Source organism: Chrysemys picta, chromosome 10 (genome assembly GCF_011386835.1).
Source record: "Chrysemys picta bellii isolate R12L10 chromosome 10, ASM1138683v2, whole genome shotgun sequence".
Classification (NCBI taxonomy): Eukaryota; Metazoa; Chordata; order Testudines; family Emydidae; genus Chrysemys; species Chrysemys picta.
Window position 1 is genome coordinate 46,426,768 of NC_088800.1, and position 16,572 is coordinate 46,443,339.

At 48.5% G+C, this 16,572-nt stretch overlaps 1 long non-coding RNA gene across 1 annotated transcript; it reads left to right on the top strand.

The window, feature by feature from the left end:
- The first annotated feature begins 10,894 nt into the window (after positions 1-10,894).
- LOC135973989 (uncharacterized) lies at positions 10,895-16,572 on the top strand. Its single transcript, XR_010591110.1, has 2 exons — positions 10,895-11,416; positions 15,172-16,572. It is a non-coding gene; the product is annotated as an uncharacterized LOC135973989 (long non-coding RNA).

A 16,572-nucleotide genomic window follows, 5' to 3' on the forward strand; every position in this document is an offset into this window, starting at 1 on the left:
CGTTGCCAGTGCTGCTGTGCTCGCCACGATGTCCAGACAGGAAATGAGATTCAAACTGGCCAGACAGGAAAAGGAATTCAAATTCAAATTTTCCCGGGGCTTTTCCTGTGTGGCTGGTCAGAGCATCCGAGCTCGCACTGCTGTCCAGAGCGTCAACAGAGTGGTGCACTGTGGGATAGCTCCCGGAGCTATTAGCGTCGATTTCCATCCACACCTAGCCTAATTCGACATGGCCATGTCGAATTTAGCGCTACTCCCCTCGTCGGGGAGGAGTACAGAAGTCGAATTAAAGAGACCTCTATGTCGAACTAAATAGCATCGCAGTGTGGACGGGTGCAGGGTTAATTCGATTTAACGGCGCTAACTTCGACATAAACGCCTAGTGTAGACCAGGCCTTAGGCCTTGTCTGTCCTGGGTTTTTTTGCACCAATGTCCCTATTCCAATGCAAACCCCCAGCGCAGATGCTTTGCACTGCTGTGAGATGAAGTTTAGTAGTAATTCCAGGAAATTACAGGGTCAGGCGTACCAGGGAAAACCCTATATTGCCCTAGGGTAGTATGCATGCAATACCTGTGTAACTGGATCAGAATAGCTCCAAACCTCCTGAGTGCTTGACAAGCTCTTGTTCTGAATGAAGCCGATAGTGTGACTGGAAAATGTGGCCCCATGTTTTCAAGGTCATAAACTGAGGCACTTTTGTGGTCATAAAATACTCATATGAAAGTGTCCTTTTAATAAACTGTGTGCTGGTGCAGGCACAGTCTACTATGACTACCCAGGCATAGTCCTCAGTGTGGAGGATGTTTTCCAGTCACTTAGGCCTAGCTGTTCCAAGGTATTTAGGTACCCAATGGGAATTAGGCACCTTTAAGGATCTAAACCTTAATGTCAAGATGAGTTTATTACAATATACTGAACAACATTAACCTTGAGCCAAAGCACTTTGGCTAGCATCTACACCTGTTCAGGCCAAACACCAGCTGTCACACTGAGCACTCATTCTACTGGACGGCTTGTTTCTGGTAACCGCAGAGCAAATGGGATTCGGAATAGCAATACATCTTGAAGAAACGTAACCACCTCCCTCACCCCCCCAAATGCTTTGGATTAATTAAGTGAAATGCAATACCAGGACCAAGACCCAAAGGAAGTCCCTGCGACACCGGGACCATGTATGAAAACTAGGGCACGTGGTCACTTTATTAAGAAGTGCTCCCATGGGAACATCCCCTTAGCATCAAGCTGGGGTATTGGTTGAGCAGCGACTCAGAAGGAAAAATGCCACTAATACAGTCTACAACACTATGTCCTGCAGCAAGCTGGGTTTGCTTTTGGGGTTATACAGTCACATACTGAGCAAGCCCAACCTGCCTAGCTAACGAGAACTGACATGAGCCAGCCCCAGATGCTAACCCTGTAGGCCACAGGCCAGAAGCTCTGCAATACTAAGACGATGTTCAGAGCACCACGTTTCCACACGCTGTACATGATGGTCCCTGAAGAATGTTCTGAATCCAACTCAAAATCCTTGAGACACCTCTAAAAATAACTGCTTGAAATGCTACAGCACACGTTGGAATTGGATCAGGCAACCTGATTCATCTGGAAATTAAATACATTAGACAGCCCAACAACCATCTAGCAACTCTGGGAAGACATAAGCAGTCCACAGCTCCTTGTAAATGGAGGAGTTACAGCGATTATTCAGCAGTACCTCCGTGATGCGTTTTGTCCAAAACTGGGGGCTAGTAAAAATAATCAAGAGAAATATTCCTGCTGCAAGCTGATGGAAAGAACTGCACATTCAGGACCATTTGCCGTGCACCCCAGCCAGCACTATTTGTCCTACAAAACCTGTGATTGTACGAAAGGGTTAATGATATATTAATTTGATTATAAGGATGGTGGTAATGATCTCCAGTATTAAAGTTGCCTAACACTTCCCATTATAAAAAAAACAACTTTCCAACTGTGTTTGAAAAGCTCTAATGTTGCCCTGGTTTCCAGCAAGCACTTGAAATTTGGCTGGGGGATAGTCCCAGGGTCAGAAAGGTGCCTTTTGCTGCTCACCTGAAAAATCAGTTTAGATTTAACCAAGGCATACACTGTGAAAAATTACCATTTGCGTTATGCTCAAGAGAGTTCCTAAAGGTTTGCAGCTAAAGAAGTGCACACATTCCACCTTCATTGAGCATGCTCCCTAGCTCCAGTCTCCCAGCAGCATGCTGAAGCAGGTATGTGGATCAACCTCTCAGTGGGACACACACAGATAAAGTGGATCTTTCTACTTTCCCATCAGAATACTCTTTAGCCTAGGAGAAAGTGAATTAGACTAGGAGGCCACAGATTCAAGTCTTGCCTCGTCTACTTACTGGGGTTAACAAATCTCCGTCTTTCACAGCCCTTATTACTGATCAAAGCTTCATGCCCCTTCTGAGAGGTCACACAAACTCATAAGGAACTCAAATCTCCAATATGGCAGACTCGCAACATAGTCACACTGTCTATCAGAAGGAAGTGGCCAACCTATGATTTGGCTCTGCTCTGTGTAAAATAGGGCTACTCATGCCTATGTAACCCACTGTTTCAAGTGTGTCATGTGTTCCTCTCTACTCACTGGTCCACAGACAATAACCGTCTGCTCTTGCTGCCCTCTAATGTAGCTGATCCTTTAGCTTAAGTGACAGAGGCATGTGCTGCAGTCAGAGTGCATATCCTGCAGCAGTAGGGTATGCATGAATTTTTAATTCATTACAGTTACACAGAACAAGAATTTGGTTTTTCCTTTTTTAAGTGCAAGCTGACAGTGTCTGATCCTCGTTACTGTTACCAATTCCAGTTGTACTGTTACTATTTACGAGAGCTGAGCAGAACCGTTTAGTCCAGTGGGTCTCAAACTTTAGCAACCCAAGGACCCCCATTTTGATTTAAAAAATTTTGTGAACCCCCAAGCTAGCTTCTAATTTTCCCTGGGGGTGCTCAATGGATGCTTGGAATGACCCCAAACTTCTGGCTGCCAGGAAAATGGGGTGGAGCCCTACAAAATTGCCCTGTTTTGTACACTCCCCCTGAAGCTCTGGAACTGGCCACTGCAGGAGACAGGATACTGGGCTATATGGACTGTTGGTCTGCTGCGGCATGGCCGTTCTTATGCTGCACATTAGCTTGTATGATTCCTGCCTGTCCTGCTCCTGCCCCAGCCTTGGTGATCAGCTCTTCAATTTCTCCAGCAGCTCATTCACACAGAACTGCACACATAAGCCTCCCTCCCGCTTCCATCTTACCACAAATAAACAACAACAAAACCAATCCATATAAGCAAAGTGCCTCCTTCCCCAGCCCAGGACTTGCTCAGAGGAGTCGGGGTAGAACAAGGACAGTGTTTTCCTTCCAGCCACAGATCAGTGGCAAATTTATTATCTTTTACTGAGTACATTTAAGAGGAGTAATTGCCCCTTCCCTCCAGCTGTTTACCCCTGGTTTATGGCAGCTCTTTTTGCACTGGTGGGAAAGGTTAATACAGCTCTTATGGCCTCCATTGCCTGGATTTATTGCTGAACATGAAATAACACTCACACAGTTGTAAATTTGTTCTTAATAGAAACATGGGGGAAGGTTGCCAGAGGCGCTATTACCGTTGGCCGCTTGTCCCTGGCTGCTGAGCAGGAATCAGCAGTAAATCAAGCCACAGAGAGGCTTTTCCCCAACATCTGATTCCATGTATTCCCCCTCCCACAAGGTGGCAGTGGTGAAATGTGATGCTTACTACAGAGTGGGACTGACAGTGCTAGGAGAGATGGGCAAGGGGCAGGCATGGACTGGGTAAACATCCCCTGGCCAAAGCACCTCATCAGAAACATGTCAGGAGTCCAGGGCTGGGATGCCCCCTCAGCTCCACCAATGCTCCTCAGTTCTGATCTGCAGCCCCCTCCCCTCCAGTTCAGGACTCCCAATGCACAGCTTGTCCACTGCAGCACACTCCAGATCTGCAGTCCCATCCTACTCCACTCGGGGCCCCATGCAGCCTAAATCCAGGAGAACCCTCTGCCTGCCCTGGCTTCACTGTGACTTTCTCCTAGACTGGATCCTGGCTCTGCCAGTGGTGGGCACATTAGAAATGCCCTGGCTAGTTTATGCCTGTAACATTGGGGAGCTCCCCCCACACCAAGCAGATGCTGCTCCTGCTCCCTGCAGGAAATGCACCATCGCAGGAGCCCGAATCAAAGGGCTAGTTTGGCGATCATCGCAGGAGACATACGTGGATGCTATTTTACTGTGTGGCACCAGAGACCCAATCAAACAACATGGGGCATTCCAGCCAACGCTGGATTGAACTAGCATGTAACAGCAGATTCAGTCCTTGTAGAAGCTGCTGATTTATCAGTTCTCCTCCCTCTTCAGTGCTACTCCACCTAGAAGAAAATTCAGGTGTTGGTGTGATGTGATGGACATGATCTCGGCCTAGCCCCCAGGGATTAAACTGGGTAGCTGCAAAACTAAACACATGAACTACTCCAGCGTGAGCTAAAGCACGCTCCTTGGGCTGCCACAGCCCCTACCCTCTGTAGATTGGGCCCCAGTGGATCTCCCCAGGGTGAGCCCATAAAGCTGTGCAAAGTGCCTTGGATGTCTCCTTCCTTAGATATTTTTTAAGGTCAGGCTTGACAAAGCCCTGGCTGGGATGATTTAGTTGGGGATTGGTCCTGCTTTGAGCAGGGGGTTGGACTAGATGATCTCCTGAGATCCCTTCCAACCCTGATATTCTATGTTTTGAACAGTGCTAAATAGTTCATTTGCCAGGAATTTGGCCTCCATTATTATTAAGTTCTTTGCCTTTTGTATAGAGCTTTCTGCTAAGCTTTGGGTGCCCTCCAGCTCCCACTGACTCCACTCAGAGTGAAGGTACTCAGCACCGCTAGACACTCAACAGGATGGGGGTCTTTCAGCATTGTTTCTCCCTCTGATGGAGACTAGGGCCCCTGCCTTTCTGCCGCAGTCACTACCATGAGGACAGAGAACGGGGCTGTGTGTGTTGTGTATTTGTTCCCCCTCCCCCCCGTACACCAGTTTATGTTTCCTGTTTCTGATACCCCCAGGTCCTTTCCTCTGCCCTCACACCTCTGTGCAAATTCACCCCCTTTAGTGGCACCTGGCAGCTTCCTTCCTGTGCAGTTCTCACAATTCCCACATTGTTCAGGGAGAATCTGAAGAAGACCTGGCACAACGCCAAGCCCTGCAGAACTGCCTTCTCCAGCCCTACACTTCAGGGCAGCAGGTCTTTACTGACCATGGGATTAGAGGACCTGGGGATTACAGTGGACGAGAAACTGGATATGAGTCAGCAGTGTGCCCTTGTTGCCAAGAAGGCTAACGGCATATTGGGCTGTATTAGTAGGAGCATTGCCAGCAGATCGAGGGAAGTGATTATTCCCCTCTATTCGGCACTGGGGAGGCCTCATCCGGAGTACTGTGTCCAGTTTTGGCCCCTCCCCCCCCCCAGAAAGGATGTGGACAAATTGGAGAGAGTCCAGCAGAGGGCAACGAAAATTATTAGGGGGCTTAGGCACATGACTTATGAGGAGAGGCTGAGGGAACTGGGCTTATTTAGTCTGCAGAGGAGAAGAGTGAAGGGGGATTCGATAGCAACCTTCAACTACCTGAAGGGGGGTTGCAAAGTGGATGGAGCTAGGCTGTTCTCAGTGGTGGTAGATGACAGAACAAGAAGCAATGGTCTCAAGTTGCAGTGGGGGAGGTCTAGGTTGGATATTAGGAAAAACTATTTCACTAGAATGGTGGTGAAGCACTGGAATGGGTTACCTAGGGACATGGTGGAATCTCAATCCTTAGACGTTTTTAAGGCCTGGCTTGACAAAGCCCTGGCTGGGATGATTTAGTTGGGGTTGGTCCTGCTTTGATCAGGGGGTTGGACTAGATGACCTCCTGAGGTCTCTTCCAACCCTAATCTTCTATGATTCTATGACATGCTCCACACATGGTGGCAAAAGAGTTGTATAAAAAGAGAGACACTCTTGGGTTAGCATCAGGGCTTGTCTGCACTGCGAAGGGGACTCAAGTTATAAGACTCAAGTATTGACCCTACTTTGAGCTCGTCCCCACACTTGAGTGCATTTGTGCTTTTAACTCCAGTTAGCCTACATGCCCCTCAGACCAGTTACAACTCAAGGGAGCACAAGTTGTCTGCCATTTTATTACCCTTCAGGTGGGGCTGGGGGTGGGGGTGGGGGGGGGGGGTAGAGACTGGGCCAGTACTGGGGTTGGAAAGCCCAGGTTACTTCAGGGGATGGTCCTTGGGATTCTGGGCTGAAGTCTAGCGCTTGAGGGGTACTGTTTTGAGAAGGGACATGAACCCTGAGCCTAGCCCCTCAAGATCCTGTGATATCAGCTGCAAGTGAGGAGCATGGGCCCTGGTCTCCGTGGCAAACTCCACCCTTACTGGTTACCTTGGCCTCTCCCCTCCGCAAGCTGAGGAGTGAATGTGATGCCTGAGTGTAATACACTGTCTTCTGTGTCCCCTGACTGCAGCAACTGTGCCATGCTGCAGTCCTGGCGGGGGCTCTGTTAGCTCACATGTCAGGGGCTGACACTTGGTTCGATTTCTACTGATGACTGACAGTAGCCAGTAGCCATGAACCTGGGTGACCAGCATTCTCCTGTGCTCAGGGGACAGAGCTAGAGGGCCAAGGTGCTAGCTAGCCCCAGGCAGTGCTCAGTGGAGGGGAGTCGCAGCTCATGCCACGGGGTGGGGGTAATCAATGCAGCAGTTCCCTTCATGTTGACTGCATTGTGTGGCGTGTGCCAGTTGCAAGGGTCCTTGTGGGGCCCAGCACTGTGAGACACCTTTCCCTCCTATGCTTAACTGGGTCCCAGCCCCTGCCATATCCAGTCTGTCAGCCACCCACCCCATCTCCTCTGGGTTCCTGCAGCCCTTACTTTGCTCCCCGCTCCCTATGCCCTTTTGGAGCCTTCCTCTGTAGGGTCCAGACATACTAGGGTGGCTGTCCCCAAGAGACCAGTCTATACCTCAGTTTGGATGATCCAGATGAGGGCCAGCACCTAATTCAATATACCAGCACTGAGATAGCGTTATAATGAAACCAACAACACATTTATCATCAAAGATTCAAGAGCTAGTAAGGACAATAGAAACAAAAGGGTCATATGTAAAACAAAGTTATGAAATGCTGTTTCGAGACTGAATTTAGCAGGCTAACCTCCACTCTGAATACGCCTCACCCCAGTGTCCTCTGTAGTGTTTCAACCCAGGCTGACCGAGAGCCCGTGGTCACGCATGTAAACCCCCTGCCCATTGCCACAGTGCAAGATAAAGGGGTGTTGTTTTTCCTTCTCCATCTATCCCCCAAGTTATTGTCTGTCCTCAGGGACAGACATTTCCCCCACCCCACCTTTCCCAGTCATTGGTGTTCCTGGGTCCTGTTTCCTCCTTGTTGATTTCACATAATAGAATCATAGAATCACAGACTATCAGGTTTGGAAGGGACCTCAGGAGGTCATCTAGTCCAACCCTCTGTTCAAAGCAGGTCCAGTCCCCAACTAAATCATCCCAGCCAGGGCTTTGTCAAGCCTGACCTTAAAAACCTCTAAGGAAGGAGATTCCACCACCTCCCTAGGTAACCCATTCCAGTGCTTCACCACCCTCCTAGTGAAAAAGTTTTTCCTAACATCCAACCTAAACCTCTCCCACTGCAACTTGAAACCATTACTCCTTGTTCTGTCATCTGGTACCACTGAGAACAGTCTAGATCCATCCTCTTTGGAACCCCCTTTCAGGTAGTTGAAAGCAGCAATCAAATCCCCCCTCATTCTTCTCTTCTGCAGACTAAACAATCCCAGTTCCCTCAGCCTCTCCTCATAAGTCATGTGCTCCAGCCCCCATTTTTGTTGCCCTCTGCTGGACTTTTCCCAATTTTTCCACACCCTTCTTGTAGTGTGGGGCCCAAAACTGGACACAGTACTCCAGATGAGACCTCACCAATGTCGAATAGAGGGGAATGATCATGTCCCTCAATCTGCTGGCAATGCCCCTACTTATACAGCCCCAAATGCCGTTAGCCTTCTTGGCAACAAGGGCACACTGTCGACTCATATCCAGCTTCTCATCCACTGTAACCCCTAGGTCCTCTTCTGCAGAACTGCTGCCTAGCCATTTGGTCCCTAGTCTGTAGCAGTGCATGGGATTCTTCCATCCTAAGTGCAGGACTCTGCATTTGTCCTTGTTGAAGCTCATTAGATTTCTTTTGGCCCAATCCTCTCATTTGTTTAGGTCCCTCTGTATCCTATCCCTACCCTCCAGTGTATCTACCACTCCTCCCATTTTTGTCTCATCTGCAAACTGAGGGTGCAATCCACACCATCCTCCAGATCATTGATGAAGATATTGAACAAAACCGGCCCCAGGACTGACCCTTGGGGCACTCTGCTTGATACCGGCTGCCAACTAGACATGGAGCCATTGATCACTATCCGTTGAGCCTGACGATCTAGCCAGCTTTCTATCCACCTTATAGTCCATGCATCCAGCCCATACTTCTTTAACTTGCCTTCAAGAATACTGAATACTTTCTCTCTCACACACACACATGCCTCTGTTGGCTTCCTACATAGTGGTGTAGCTGTTTTGTTAGCTATGATGCTCAATGTACATGCTGACAGGGGGTGAACAGACAGCTGTTGTCTGACAGGAAGCCTGCTTGTCAGTGCTGCCTTGATACAGACTTTAAAGCCTGTTTTCAGCAGAGCTCCATTACTCCTTGCATGGCATCTTGAAAGCAGACTAGAGGAGCTCGGGCTGTTTAGTCTGACAAAACGAAGGCTGAGGGGGGATATGATTGCTCTCTTTAAATATATCAGAGGGATAAATACCAGGGAGGGAGAGGAATTATTCCAGCTTAGTACTAATGTGGACACGAGAATGAATGGATATAAACTGGCAGTGGGGAAGTTTAGGCTTGAAATTAGACGAAGGTTTCTGACCGTCAGAGGGGTGAAATATTGGAACGGCCTTCCGAGGGAAACGGTGGGGGCGAGGGACCTGTCTGGTTTTAAGATTAAATTAGATAAGTTTATGGAGGGAATGGTTTAATGGTAAAACATATTAGCTGAGGAATACCGAGCAATAGCAGGTAAATAGTATAATGGCTAACAAGGGTCAGGCTGGAGACTCTTACCTACATGCTCGGGGTCTTACTGATCGCCATATTTGGGGTCGGGAAGGAATTTTCCTCCAGGGTAGATTGGCTGAGGCCCTGGAGGTTTTTCGCCTTCCTCCGCAGCATGGGGCAGGGATTGCTAGCAGGAGGGTTCTCTGCCAATTGAAGTCACCAAGACACAGGATTTGGGGACTTCATCAGCAGAGTCAAGGGAAGGGTAGGGACGGTTTTGTGGCCTGCAGCATGCAGGGGGTCAGACCAGATGATCATAATGGTCCCTTCTGACCTTAAAGTCTATGAGTCTATGAGTCATACATTTCCCAGTGACTTCAGTGCCCAATATCAGAGGGGTAGCCGTGTTAGTCTGAATCTGTAAAAAGCAACAGAGTGTCCTGTGGCACCTTTAAGACTAACAGAAGTATTGGGAGCATAAGGTTTCGTGGGTAAGAACCTCACTTCTTCAGATGCAAGAAGTGGAAATGGAGATTTCCATTACTTGCATCTGAAGAAGTGAGGTTCTTACCCACGAAAGCTTATGCTCCCAATACTTCTGTTAGTCTTAAAGGTGCCACAAGACCCTCTGTTGCTTTTTTCAGTGCCCAATGCGTCCCTGGCTTTCATTTCAGACTCACCTGACATTCTTTGGGGAACCAGAACATACAGACCAGGATCAGGATCTTCTTGTAACCCACTGACCACCTGACATGGGTCACACATCCCCGAGTCAGGCTGCCTGCCTCCATTGCCAGAGCTTTGAAGTGGGGCAGAGGTATATGGAGGGAAGAGCATCCCCCTGCATGGGGCCATGGGCAAAGCCGCAGTGGATTTGCACCTCTGTGCTATGCAGTGGCAGGGATATACAGAGCTTTTGTGCAGCAGGGAGAGCCACCCATATGACCGAGGGCTCTATTGCCAGCTCTGTCACTGACTCTCTGGGTGACCAGGCCACGCCCCTCCATGCTTCAGTTTCCCTCTCAGTAGAATGCAAACAACATTACAACACAAATGGGAGGGCTCTTCCTCCTCATCACAGGCTGGTTTCCCCTCGAGCCCTGCTCTAGCTCCCACCTACCCTGAGGCAGAGTGGGAGCCGTGTTTGATGGGATGTTTCCTTGTCCTCCATGATATCTTCATTGATCTGTCAAAACAGGCTGTCAAAATCAAGGCACTCAGGAAAAAGAAACCAAACCAAACTCCCCTTTGGAAGAGGCATAACACAGAGATCTCCTTGCATTTGGTTCCCTGACAAACCTTTTGTACCTAGCTCCTGCCCGTCTGAGGAAAACTCTCTGAGGATTCTAGTGAAAGCCAGCCACAAACAGCCGTCCCCACCCTCATGGCTGCTCTGGCTTTGTCCCTGCTGCTTGGCTTCAGCCTGTTGGGGTCCACTAGGCATAGCTACCAGGTAACTCGGGAGAGTGGAAGGCCAAAAGTGCCGATGAAGCTCTTTTGCTCTGGGTCTGTGAACCACAGTGACTCCATCTTGGGAACTCTCACCTACTTCTATGCTAACTGCTTACATGCTCTGAAGTAGGCTGAAGCAGAAATGTATTGGTCAGCGTTTTTAGCAGATGGCTGCAGTTTCACTCACACTAGCAGAAATAATAGAGATAAGAAGCGGGGTAGTTAGTTTGCAGGCGTCTAATCCAAGGTCGCAAAGACTGGGAAAGTTTTCTCACAAGCTTATGTAGAGCTTATTGTAACAGTTGTCTGGAAGGGAGGGGTAAGGGGGAACAGCCAGACAAAGAGATGTATGCAAACAGTTTGAAGTATAAAAGGTAAAAATTGTTTGTATTTGTTGCACTGGATTTGAGACATGCTGGTCTCCTAGTGCCATTTCAGAGCTCTGAAATAAACTTGGCTTGCTTTCTCCCCTCGGTGTCTTTATTGGTGCCAAGCACACTGGGCGACGAACCCCCTGTTTGCCATCTCGGGGCCAAGTTCTGGGTCAGGCAAGAGTTTTGGAGCCCAACGTGGGGCTCGAGGCTGAAATTTAGCCTTGCCTGGATCCCTTCTGGTGGCCGATGGATTACGACGACGACCGATGCCCAGAGCGCTCACCGGTGACTTCATCAGTGGCCTCGGCAGAGACGTGGTTTGCTCGACCCCGGAGGGCACAACGGTGCAACGCATACAGACAGTGGAGAAGCAGCTGCGGGCGACGGTGGGGAACCGGTCCCGTTGATAGGGCGACGGTGACGGTGCAGAACCGGACCCTTGGATAAGGTAGGAACAGTCCAGTGGGGACTTATCTGTCTTGACCTGGGGACGCCCAGTGTCTGCCTGTTGTGACCTGGGGACGCCCAGAGTCTCCCTTGGTATGGGGCAGGGACAGAGTACAGCCGGCAGGGTACAGTGTACATCTTTAGAATGCATTCTGGTGAACTGGAAGGTGTTTGGATCTGATCAGTTGATTAAAAGTAAATTGAAAAGGTTCTGTACAGTTGATTGGCCTCAGTACCAGCTAGAGTGCCAAGAAAGGTGGCCACCAGAAGGACACTTAATTACAACACGATCCTTCAATTGCTTTTGTTCTGTCAGAGAACAGGTAAATGGAATGAACATCTCTATGCGTATACGTTTATGGTGTTAAGAAATAGGACTGATATTTTGCTCAAGTGCCATTTGACTCCGACAGGCTCGGTAGTAACGGCTGCTAAACCCCAGAACCCTCCCACTGTTGTAATGCCAGAATCGGTGTCCCCTTCGGCTCCTCCACCCCCACAGGCTCCAGAGAGAACCCCCCCCCCCCCGTGGGATTGTATCCGTTGATTACGGAGAGTGTGGTAGCCCGTCCAGGAACTCAGGAACGGCCAGTTCAGATAGTGTCTGTATATTCGCATGTTGCTTTTAACCCTGTACATCTGGCTGCTTTTAAGGCAGAGGCAGGAGAATTTTCAACGAATCCAAGCAAGTTCATTTCTATCTTTGAAGGGTGTCTAGCTAGCCATAAGCCTGACTGGGATGATTGCAATATACTTATGAGAACCCTGTTGTCTGAAGTGGAGCGGAATCAGGTTATAGCTAAGGCTAGGGATGAAGACTGGGAAGGCATTTAAGGTTTAAAAGGGAAAGCTATTGGATACCAGAGGTTGTACAGAGTGGAATCCTCAGAAGTGAGTGTGCTCGTCCTGGTTTGTTGCTTCAAAGCTCTGTACAGAAGTTATGTTACTGAAAGGATGTATAATGGCAATGAGTATGTGTTAATGGTTGGAGAAAAGGTATATGAGTGAAGAGTGGAAGGTTCCTTTGGAAGTTAGAAGAAGCCGAGAAAGGGAGAAGGAAAAGCACAGAATGAGTTAACTGAGAGGAAAATACAGCTAGCAGGTTTAATCCAAGGACATTGTACGCAGCTTAGACTTTGCTGACAATCAAGAGAAAGGGGGGGCCTGAATGTGCCCAAGCAACTGTGAGATCTGCAAAATACTGCAAGGCATAATGAGGACAACAGAAGAGTTAAGAAGCAGTTTTGCTGGACAGTATTGGCCCAGGGATTTAAAATTCCCCCACTCTGTTCAGACAGGCTTTGGCCAGAGACTTGGAGGAGTGGGATAATTCAGACAGAGCCCTCCTGCTGCAATATGTAGATGACTTGTTAATTGCTGCTGTGGGTCTAATCCCTTGTCTTAGAGCTACTGTGAGTCTCCTAAACTTTATTGGACTGCGAGGATACAGGGTATCTCAAAGCAAAGCCCAATTTGCTCTTTCAGAGGTTCAATATCTGGGATTTCACATCAGGCAGGGAGAGAGACAGCTCTCAAACGAAAGGAAGGAGGCTATCTGCCAAGTTCCCATCCCCAGCAACTGTAAACGGCTTAGGGCATTCCTGGGCATGGCAGGTTTTTGCAGAATATGGATTCCAGAGTTTGGACTGTGGGCTAAACCTCTGTATGAATGTGTTAAGGGAGCGGAACATGACCCCTTTCACTGGTCCCCAGAAGCGGACAGGGCATTTAAAATCTTGAAAAGGAAGCTAATGGAAGCTCCAGCCCTGGGTTTGCCCGATATATCTAAGCCGTTCCAACTGTATGTACATGAACGAAAAGGGGTAGCTTTGGGAATGCTTACCCAGCTATTAGGTGCCTGGAAACGTCCCGTGGCATACTTTTCTAAACAACTGGATCAAGTTTCAAAGGGATGGCCAGCCTGTTTGAGGGCGGTCGCAGCTACTGCTCTAGTGCTTGGGGAAGCTGAAAAGCTGACACTGGGAGGAACTGTGCAAGTGTATGTTCCCCATATGGTTCGAGCCTTGCTGGACACTAAGGGTGGTCTTTGGCTCACACAGGCTCGGGTTGCTCGGTACCAGGCGAAGCTGTTAGAGAATCCTGAAGTCACCCTGCAGACCTGTCCCTCCCTTAATCCAGCTACACTGCTACCAGAGACAGAAAAGCAGGAACATGACTGTTTAGAAATCATAGCTGTTCAGTATTCTAGCTGCCCAGATCTAAAAGATCAGCCACTCCCAAATGCTGACTTGGAATGGTATACAGATGGAAGTAGTACTGTTGTGGATGGGCAAAGGAGGGCTGGTTATGCTATTGTGTCTCTTCATGATACCGTGGAAGCTGAGAGTTTACCGGCAGGAACACCTGCCCAGCGTGCTGAACTAGTGGCCGTGACTCGTGCACTCGAGCTGGCAAAAGACAAATGGGTTAATATCTTTTAGGGTGACCAGACAGCAAGTGGGAAAAATCTGGACAGGGGGTGGGGGGTAATAGGATCCTCTATAAGAAAAAGACCCAAAAATCAGGACTGTCCCTATAAAATCGGGACATCTGGTCACCTTAATATCTTTACTGACTCAAAGTATGCTTTTGGGGTATTGCATGCTCACGCTGGTTTGTGGAAGCAAAGGGGAATGCTAACAGCCCAAGGTTCTCCGGTTAAGCATGGGTCTCAAATTCTCTGGCTGTTAGAAGCGGTACAACTCCCCTCAGCAATAAGGTGGTGCATTGCAAAGCCCATCAAAGGGAAGATCAAGATGTAACCAAGGGTAATGCCAGAGCAGACAGGGAAGCTAAGCGAGCTGCTACCCTGAAATCACCAACAGAGGAGAATGCCCAAATGCATGCCCTCATCCCATCAGTGGGTGAGCTTGCAGCCCCTCAGTACTCCCAAGAGGACAGAAACCTGGCTGACAATCTTGGTCTCCAGGAAAAGGAGGGATGGCTTTATTCCACAGAGGGAAAAATCCTCCTGCCCAAGGGCTTGATTCGACCAGTGTTGCAGAAACTGCATCAAACCACACACGCAGGCAGAGAGGCTCTTACCCAGCTTGTGAATAAATATTTTCTAACCTCTGGACTTAAACCCCTAGTATCACAGGTACAAGCTGAATGTTTAATCTGCCAAAAGAATAACCCTCGACCAGGAGTAGCAGTGCCACCAGCCACCCTGGAACCTACCCCAGGCCCAGGATTGGTGTGGCAAATAGACTTTACTGAGTTTCCCAGGACCCAAGGGTACAGGTACCTTCTCGTCTTAGTGGATCGATTCAGCGGATGGCCTGAAGCCTTCCCATGTCGCAACAACACTGCCAAAACAGTGGCTCTTAAGTTTGTTAAGGAAATCATTCCTCGCTTCGGCCTTCCTCAGTGGATGGAATCTGATAATGGAACACACTTCACATCTCAAATTGTTCAAACGATATCAAGTGCTCTGCAAATCCCCTGGAAGCTCCACACACCCTGGCGACCACAAGCCAGTGGAGTAGTGGAACGCACAAATCAGACACTCAAGCGACACCTCTCAAAGATCTGTCAGGAGGCCTCTCTTAAGTGGCCTGATGCCTTGCCCCTTGTGTTACTTAGCATTCGTGCTCTCCCTAAGGGTAGGATAGGGCTTAGTCCCTTTGAGATTATGTTTGGAAGAGCATGGCCTATGAATGGTACCCCAGTTCTGGCAGCGGAATGGGAAGTGGGGTGTGGTTTCTTGTCTCAGTACATGTGCTCTCTGTCTGCTGTTCTTTCTTCTCTTCACAGATATACCAAAGATTCACAGCCTCTTCTGCTGGATACTCCGGTCCACTCCCTGCAGCCTGGTGACTCCGTTCTCGTGCGGACCTGGAAGGACGAGCCTCTCCAAGAGAAGTGGAAGGGACCCCACACTGTCCTGCTTGTCACCCATACAGCGGCAAAGGTCAAAGGACACAAGAACTGGATTCATCACTCTCGACTGAAAGCAGTGCCCACTTCTAAACAGTGGACTGTTCAGCCTACGGAGAAGACTGCTAACGACGATTTGGGACTTAAGCTGTTATTCAAAAGACAGTAAGGGGCACTGGGAATGCGTTGTGATCTTTCTGAACAGTCACAGCATACTCCCCACGAGAACCCTGAGCATTGGTTTTATTTTCTCACAGTAGGCTGACCTCACCTATGGTCCTGGTCCTTTTAGTTTTTGGTCTTGTTATTTTTTGACTTGTTTAGTGTCAACAATTCTTCTTATCTTCTGGGCATTTGGGTTGTTGTAATTGTATGTGCCCTTATTGGAGAAGAGTGTTGTACCTATGTCCCAGAGTTTTCACAGGACATTAACAAGCACATCTTGTCAGCTGAACAGGCCTTTAACCAGTGGAAGGCCCAGGAAGGAGAACCCACTATTTTGGATTCCCTTTGGGGTTGGATACCTGGTTTAGGAGAACTAGGGGATATAGGGGGAAGCATTGTTCGCATCTTGCTCACAGGTGTTGTGGTATGTTTTGTTCTTGTTCTTTTGCTCGTTTGCTGTAAAGTGCTCATACATAAGATTTGTACCTCCCATACCCCAGAAGTTCCCTTATACCCTCTCATTGATAATCCTGATTGCATGGAGCTTAATCGCATTCTGTCTTTAGAGTATGAGAAAACTCTGACAAAGGTTTGTTGAGTGTTCTCAAAGGAGGGATTGTTGGGGTCCACTAGGCATAGCTACCAGGTAACTCGGGAGAGTGGAAGGCCAAAAGTGCCGATGAAGCTCTTTTGCTCTGGGTCTGTGAACCACAGTGACTCCATCTTGGGAACTCTCACCTACTTCTATGCTAACTGCTTACATGCTCTGAAGTAGGCTGAAGCAGAAATGTATTGGTCAGCGTTTTTAGCAGATGGCTGCAGTTTCACTCACACTAGCAGAAATAATAGAGATAAGAAGTGGTGTAGTTAGTTTGCAGGCGTCTAATCCAAGGTCGCAAAGACTGGGAAAGTTTTCTCACAAGCTTATGTAGAGCTTATTGTAACAGTTGTCTGGAAGGGAGGGGTAAGGGGGAACAGCCAGACAAAGAGATGTATGCAAACAGTTTGAAGTATAAAAGGTAAAAATTGTTTGTATTTGTTGCACTGGATTTGAGACATGCTGGTCTCCTAGTGCCATTTCAGAGCTCTGAAATAAACTTGGCTTGCTTTCTC